Source organism: Semicossyphus pulcher, unplaced genomic scaffold, assembly GCF_022749685.1.
Source record: "Semicossyphus pulcher isolate SPU_LCO1_2020_fin unplaced genomic scaffold, fSemPul1.0.p SCAF_7, whole genome shotgun sequence".
Classification (NCBI taxonomy): Eukaryota; Metazoa; Chordata; class Actinopteri; order Labriformes; family Labridae; genus Semicossyphus; species Semicossyphus pulcher.
In genome coordinates this window covers 16,880,474-16,889,196 of record NW_027211748.1, presented here as the reverse complement: position 1 = coordinate 16,889,196, position 8,723 = coordinate 16,880,474, and the positions used below count along the sequence as shown (strand labels likewise).

At 39.9% G+C, this 8,723-nt stretch overlaps 1 long non-coding RNA gene across 1 annotated transcript; it reads left to right on the top strand.

Annotated features, from left to right (window-relative positions):
* The first annotated feature begins 1,223 nt into the window (after positions 1-1,223).
* Positions 1,224-5,145, top strand: LOC138611459 (uncharacterized). The gene is made up of 3 exons (XR_011309612.1): positions 1,224-2,213; positions 3,870-3,938; positions 4,534-5,145. It is a non-coding gene; the product is annotated as an uncharacterized lncRNA (long non-coding RNA).
* Positions 5,146-8,723: the final 3,578 nt, after the last annotated feature.

Genomic DNA, 8,723 nt, shown 5'->3' with positions numbered 1-8,723 from the left:
ATTAGCTGTTACCCGTCCCATGGCTCTGCATGTGACCAATCAGTGCTGTGGGTGGGACAATGCTGGAGACGGAGTAGTGACTGCAGACAGAGCGGCGCGGCTGCATCAGAGCCAAAATAACCCAGTTTTAAATTGATCTCTTATCGGCCGCTAAAAAAAAAAAGGCCGATGCCGATATGCATCAAAATGCCGAATATTAGCCCGGCCGATAATCGGTCTATCCCTAAGCTAAATGTCTGCTTTTCTGTGCACACAGGGCAACCATGCAAAGAAGAAGAATCTGCACAAATGTCAATCTTGACTGAATTCAGGGCAGCACAGTTGTGATCGTTCTCACCGCTCAGCGACCAGGTGGGAAAATGAGAGACACAAAGATTTCAGCCGTTGTTTTTCAGTGAGTCGCTGGTTTTATTGTGAAATGTGAAAAACTTGTTGACTCATGCAGCGCAAACTGTCAAAAAGTGTTTCATCAACTTTATTGAGCACAGCAGGGAGGGATTCTCTGTCGTTCTCTGCCAATTCACTGATCTCACTTTAAACCAGTGATTGTCACCAGAACAAGAGAAAAGTACAGGATAACAAACAGTGCTAGTTACACAAATTAGAGCAGCGTGTTTGTGATGCAGCAGTTACATGATAACTATATTTGATTTGTTTAAAAGTAGCTCAATAAGCACAGTGTGGATCAGCAATCGTTCAGTAGTAATACATTATCTCTGGCTCTGTGTCTGGTCTGGAGACGGAGAGAAAGAAGAGAGAGACAGAAAATGAGTTATAGATTACATTTAGCCGAGAAAGAAGAATGTCACAGAAAAATGTTTTTTCTTCTTTATTAATAAAATAAAATAACATTTAATCATCAAACATGATGTAAAAACTTTTTAAAGTTTGTCAGTGAATCATTTCATAGTATTACTGTGTGTTATGTCCATGTTGGATGTATTTGTGTTTGCATGAGGAATGATCTCTTACTTGGGAGGAGGAGGTGGAGGAGGGGTGGGGTGGGGTGGAGCAACGCGGCCCAACGCTCCACATGCTCCTGGTCTCAAGCTGCAGTTGGATGTGGGTCCGTATCTTAATTTTCTTCTGAGGCTTGTTTCTTTTCTTTTCACCTAAATAAATTGCAATTTTCATCTCACAATAAATTGATTAACTTTCCATCCATCCATCCATCCATCCATTCATTATCTACACCGCTTCTCCTGTCCATGTTTCCAGGGGGGCTGGAGCCAATCCCAGCTGTCATTGGGCAAGAGGCGGGGTACACCCTGGACTGATCGACAGTCAGTCACAGGGCTGACACATAGAGACAGACATTAAGACTCAACATTTAACCCAACGAGCATGTCTTTGGACTGTGGGAGGAAGCCAGAGGACCCGAAGGACACTCATGCATGCAGAGGGAGAACATGCAAACTACACACAGAAAGGCCCCCTACGTCCAAACTGGGATTTGAACTAGGAACCTTCTAACTGTGAGACAACAGCGCTAACCACTGCATCACTGTGAAGCCTTTGATTAACTTTAAAATGCAAATTCAATCACAATAAAATGTTTCATAATACATTAGATTGCAGCCTGCACAGTGTGTATAAAACATATCAATACGTATTGGGTAAATGAAGTTTATGTCTGGACCCTGTAAATATCTGTCCTAGGTAATTTACTTTAGAAGGTTTTTAAAAGTCCCTTTGAAACACAAACTTCTTACCCTCTCTTGACTTGTGCTTCCTCTCTTTAACCTCCCTGTAGGTACACAGTAATTATGTAATCTGATATCCCTTATGTCTTACGTTGTCATTTACAAGCTGTAGTCTGGAAGCATTACCAGTCTCAGTCCTTTGCAGATTTCTCCCAGCAACATGTTTTTTATTTCGGCCTAATTGTAAAGAATCTTAATTTTAAACAGGGACTCGTGAGAGATCATATTTTAAACAATAAACCTTGTGACAGTACCAGAACTTTCTTACACTTGTTGGATTTTCTTACCTGCTCATGTGGCTGTTGCAGATCTGTCCTCAGAGATGCTCCATCGGTAGAAGTGAAGGTTGAGATGAGCAGGAAAACCTGCAGACACAACACGACCAGCAGCACAGATCTGTCCATGACTGATGACCTGAAGACTTTGATGCAGCTGTGAAACACACGACTCTTTATACACTCACTGCCAACCAAACGCTGTCATGTGGAGAAAGAGGAAGCCATGAAGGGGGTGAGTGCAGATGCAAGATAATGCACGCACAGTTACAATTAGAAACTGTTTAATCAAAGTAATTTATCTATAATTTTGACTTCTGGTATATACAGTACTTTGCAAAAGTTTTAGGCAGGTGTGAAAAAAATCTGTAAACTAAGGATGCTTTCAAAAATGGAAGTGTTAATAGTTTATCTTCATCAGTTAACAAAATGCAGTAAATGAACAGAATAGAAATCTAAATCAAATCAATATTTGGTGTGACCACCCTTTGCCTTCAAAACAGCATCAATTCTTCTCGGTACACTTGCACAGTTTTTTCTTCTGTGGATGTAGGCTTCCTCAAATCCTTCTGTCTCTTCTTGTAATTCCAGACAGACTCCATGATGTTGAGATCAGTGCTCTGTGGGGGCTGTACCATCACTTCCAGGACTTCTTGTTCTTCTTTACGCTGAAGATAGTACTTAATGACATTGGCTGTACGTTTGGGGTTGTTGTCCTGCTGCAGAATACATTTGGGGCCAATCATACGCCTCCCTGATGGTATTGCATGATGGATAAGTATCTGCATGTATTTCTCAGTGTTGAGAATTAACATTAATCCTGACCACATCTCCAACTCCATTTGCAGAAATGCAGCCCCAAACTTACAAGGAACCTCCACCATGCTTCACTGTTGCCTGCAGACACTCATTATTGTACCGCTCTCCAGCCCTTCGGCGAACTGCCTTCTGCTACAGCCAAATACTTCCAATTTTGACTCATCAGTCCAGAGCACCTGCTGCCGTTTTTCTGCACCCCAGTTCCTATGTTTCCGTGCATAGTTGAGTCCCTTGACCTTGTTTCCATGTCGGAGGTCTGGCTTTTTGGCTGCAACTCTTCCATGAAGACCACTTCTGGCCAGACTTCTCCGGACTGTAGATGGGTGTACCTGAGTCCCACTGGTTTCTGCCAGTTCTGAGCTGATGGCACTGCTGGACTTCTTCCGATTCAGAAGTAAAATAAGCGTGATGGGTTTTTCATCTGCTGCACTAAGTATCCTTGGCCGACCACTGCGTCTACGATCCTCAACGTTGTCCGTTTCCTTGTGCTTCTTCAGAAGAGCTTGGACAGCACATCTTGAACCCTCAGTCTGCTTTGAAATGTTTGTCTGGCAGAGACCTTGCTGGTGCAGTATAACTACCTCGTGTCTTGTTGCTGTGCTCAGTCTTGCCATGGTGTATGAACTGTGACATGAAACTGTCTTCCACAGCCTCACCTTGGTAGCAGAGTTTGGCTGTTCCTCACCCAGTTTTAAGCCTCGTACACAGCTGATCCTGTTTCAGTTAATGACTGGGTTTCAACCTACATGTGAAATTGATGATCATTAGCACCTGTTTGGTATAATTGATTGATCATACACCTGACTATAATCCTACAAAATCCCTGACTTTGTGCAAGTGTACCTATAAGAATTGATGCTGGTTTGAAGGCAAAGGGTAGTTACACCAAATATTGACTTGATTTAGATTTTTCTTTTGTTCACTCACTTATCATTTTGTAAATTGATAAAAATAAACAATTATTATTGATATTTTTGAAAGCATTCTTAGTTTACAGCATTTTTTCACACCTGGCTTAAACTTTTGCACAGTACTGTATGTTTAACTGATACGTCTGCTTCCTCTCATGCAGCCCCTCCTTGGACATTTACTGGTCATATCCATTCAATTAGGACACAGGTTTAGAGAGAAATTGCCTTATGTAAGTACATCAAATGTGTTCTACAAGTTGCAAAAACTAGTGAACTAAATCCATTATTAAGTTTGAACCTTTCCCAAGTTTAATTTAATGCTAGCTAGGTTGGAACAAGTCATTAACACGTCACTAAATCTGGTTCAACATCTTAAACTGAACTTACAATATTTTTGTTCACTGTTTTAGAACAGTAACATCATACTTTTGATCCAATGTGTCTGATATTGATGTCTGCACATCACTATTTAGAAAACTTGTTAAACAAATGACAACATGTCACTTTGAGATAACTCAGTCTGGCCGGTCACCGCCAATTATTAGAGCCCTGATCTTACATACAGTGCTTGTATCATGCATGTTATCATTCATTAAATCTGTACTGTCAGTGACTCCAACAGTGAAATGTTCATACTGCAACATCCCTCTTCTTATGTCAAATAAACGTGTTAAATATATTTCTTTAATGTTAACGAGGCCTTATGTTGAAATGTAACTTAAAACTAGTTCAGTGCACTTCTTCATCCTTTCATCAAACGTATCCTTATCTGTGTTTTGCAGTTTCATGATGTTTGTCTAAATGTCTGCTTTTCTGTGCACACAGGGCAACCATGCAAAGAAGGATCTGCACAAATGTCAATCTTGACTGAATTCAGGGCAGCACAGTTGTGATCGTTCTCACCGCTCAGCGACCAGGTGGGAAAATGAGAGACACAAAGATTTCAGCCGTTGTTTTTCAGTGAGTCGCTGGTTTTATTGTGAAATGTGAAAAACTTGTTGACATATGCAGCGCAAACTGTCAAAAAGTGTTTCATCAACTTTATTGAGCACAGCAGGGAGGGATTCTCTGTCGTTCTCTGCCAATTCACTGATCTCATTTTAAACCAGTGATTGTCACCAGAACAAGAGAAAAGTACAGGATAACAAACAGTGCTAGTTACACAAATTAGAGCAGCGTGTTTGTGATGCAGCAGTTACATGATAACTATATTTGATTTGTTGTAGTAGCTCAACAAGCACAGTGTGGATCAGCAATCGTTCAGTAGTAATACATTATCTCTGGCTCTGTGTCTGGTCTGGAGACGGAGAGAAAGAAAAGAGAGACAGAAAATGAGTTATAGATTACATTTGCTGAGCTCCACTCTCCTTTACTGTTGCTGTTGAGTTAGACAAAAGCAGCTTTGTGTTTGTAGCCTGTAACCATCATCTTTGCTCACCGTCACTAGAAGCTAACGTTTGCTCCATTAGACAGTTTAAAACTACATCTCCAGGGTACCTTAATGTTTCCAGGTGACCTTCTTTATACTGGTAATATTGTAAACATAGTCTTAAATGTGCACTTCATGGCTACATATTGTTCCTGATATGATATTAAGTATAATGCAGCTTTCACGTCATGTGATGTAGATGGAAGGGATGTGGAAACATAAACTTTAACAACAAAACCTCATCACAGAAAAATGTTTTTTCTTCTTTATTAATAAAATAAAATAACATTTAATCATCAAACATGATCAATTAATCATTTTATAGTATTAATGTGTGTTATGTCTTTTAACCTTGTTGGATGTATTTGTGTTTGCATGAGGAATGATCTCTTACTTGAGAGGGGGAGGAGGAGTAGGACGAGGTGGATGAGGAGGTGGATGGTGGAAGACCTGCCCTGCGAATCCACATGCTCCTACTCTCCAGCTACAGTTGGATGTGGGCTTGTATCTTCTGACTCTTTCTTCTTTTCTTCCCAGCTTCAAAAAAATCTAATTATTATCTCACAACAAATTGATTAACTATCCATCCATCAATTATTTAAACGGCTTCTCCTGTCCAGGGTTCCAGGGCGAGAGGTGGGGTACACCCTGGACTGATTGGCAGTCAATCACAAGGCTGACACATAGCGACAGACAACCTCAAGCAATTTAGAGTCAACATTTAACCTAACAAGTATGTCTTTGGACTGTGGGAAGAACTGGAGGGAACCCACACATGCGCAGGGAGAACATGCAAACTACACACAGAAAGGCCCCCTACGTCCAAACTGGGATCTGAACTAGGAACCTTCTAACTGTGAGGCACCAGCGCTAACCACTGCACGGTGCAGCCCTCGATTAACTACAAAATTCAATCCTAATAAAATATTTCATAATACATTAGATTGCAGCCTGCACAGTGTGTATAAAACATATCGATACGTATTGGGTAAATGAAGTTTATGTCTGGACCCTGTAAATATCTGTCCTAGGTAATTTACTTTAGAAGGTTTTTAAAAGTCCCTTTGAAACACAAACTTCTTACCCTCTCTTGACTTGTGCTTCCTCTCTTTAACCTCCCTGTAGGTACACAGTAATTATGTAATCTGATATCCCTTATGTCTTACGTTGTCATTTACAAGCTGTAGTCTGGAAGCATTACCAGTCTCAGTCCTTTGCAGATTTCTCCCAGCAACATGTTTTTTATTTCGGCCTAATTGTAAAGAATCTTAACTTTAAACAGGGACTCGTGAGAGATCATATTTTAAACAATAAACCTTGTGACAGTACCAGAACTTTCTTACACTTGTTGGATTTTCTTACCTGCCCACGTGGCTGTTGCAGATCTGTCCTCAGAGATGCTCCATCGGTAGAAGTGAAGGTTGAGATGAGCAGGAAAACCTGCAGACACAACACGACCAGCAGCACAGATCTGTCCATGACTGATGACCTGAAGACTTTGATGCAGCTGTGAAACAAAACGACTCTTTATACACTCACTGCCAATCAAACGCTGTCATGTGGAGAAGAGGAAGCCATGAAGGGGGTGAGTGCAGATGCAAGATAACGCACGCACAGTTACAATTAGAAGGGGTTTGTTTAATCATGAAATAATTTAACCGTAATCTGCTTCCTCCCCTGCAGTCCCCCCCTTGGACATTTACGTTAAAACAGATTAACAGATTAACAGCCTTATGTAAGAACATAAAATGTAAGCTTGAAGTTACATAAAATTCATGATATTCTTCAAAGCCCTTGTCTGCTTTGATTTCACAAAAATAAATGTATTATATAGTGAACATGATGTTTAACTCCTGGGCTGTAAATCCATGAATAAGTTTGAATGTTTCCTAAGTGTTATTTAATACAAGCTAGTTTGACAATCTGGTTCAACATCTTAAACTTAAACTTGTGTAAAAACTTAAATAGTTGATATGAAACATCTGTTGGGCGTTCTGATAACTTCAATAAATCATCTTTGTAAAAGCTTCACAAGCTGTAGCACCGCTAAAGAGAATAACTAGGGTTAAAAATATATATGGGTTAACCCTATAAACTTGGGTTTCTATACAGAAACAGATCCCACTTCCCTATCAACTGAAGAAAAGTTATTATTGAATCAGGCTTTTTGTCAGTCCTAGATTATGGTGATATAATCTACAGACAAGCTGCTGCTTCCACTGTCAAATCCCTAGACTCAGTTCATCACTCTGCTCTTAGATTCATGACTGGAGATCCCTACAACACTCATCATTATATTCTGTATAACAAAGTTGGTTGGTCTTCTCTAACACAGAGGCGTGATAAACACTTGTTTCTTTTTAAAGTCCTTATTGGACATTCCCCACCCTCCATATCATCCATGCTGAACTGGACCACTGGAACCTACAAAACTCGTTCGACTGCTTCAAGTCCCTCGCGTTCACTCTGAACTTGGAAAATCCACCTTTAGTTTTTGTGCTCCGTACATGCGGAGTTACTTACAACACACTCTCAAGATCGACACTCTAATAACTTGCGAACAAATGAAGGCGATGGTCTCAAACCACTTCACCTCAGCTTGCAATTGTTTTGATTGAAGATTGTGTTTTTGGTTGTTTTAATTGTGTCATTTTCTGTATCTCGACATCATTGCAAATGAGAGAAACCTCAATGATTTTCGAGGCTTAAATAAAGGGCCAATTAAAAGGTTGAATTGTTAACACAGATGATAACACGTTATTTTTATCCAGCCTTTAATGTTACTATTAATGAAAACTTAATATTTATTTTAAATATTGAGTATATTTAACATTATTTTTGAACACTATTTTAGTGCAGTAACATGCTTTTGTTGTATGCACATCACTATTTAGAAAACTTGTTAAACAAATGACAACATGTCACTTTGAGATAACTCAGTCTGGCCGGTCACCACCGCCAATTATTAGAGCCCTGATCTTACATACAGTGCTTGTATCATGCATGTTATCATTCATTAAATCTGTACTGTCAGTGACTCCAACAGTGAAATGTTCATACTGCAACATCCCTCTTCTTATGTCAATAAACTTGTAAAATGTATTTCTTTAATGTTATCGAGGCCTTATGTTGAAATGTAACTTCATACTAGTTCAGTGCACTTCTTCATCCTTTCTTCAAACGTATCCTTATCTGTGTTTTGCAGTTTCATGATGTTTGTCTAAATGTCTGCTTTTCTGTGCACACAGGGCAACCATGCAAAGAAGAATCTGCACAAATGTCAATCTTGACTGAATTCAGGGCAGCACAGTTGTGATCGTTCTCACCGCTCAGCGACCAGGTGGGAAAATGAGAGACACAAAGATTTCAGCCGTTGTTTTTCAGTGAGTCGCTGGTTTTATTGTGAAATGTGAAAAACTTGTTGACATATGCAGCGCAAACTGTCAAAAAGTGTTTCATCAACTTTATTGAGCACAGCAGGGAGGGATTCTCTGTCGTTCTCTGCCAATTCACTGATCTCATTTTAAACCAGTGATTGTCACCAGAACAAGAGAAAAGTACAGGATAACAAACAGTGCTAGTTACA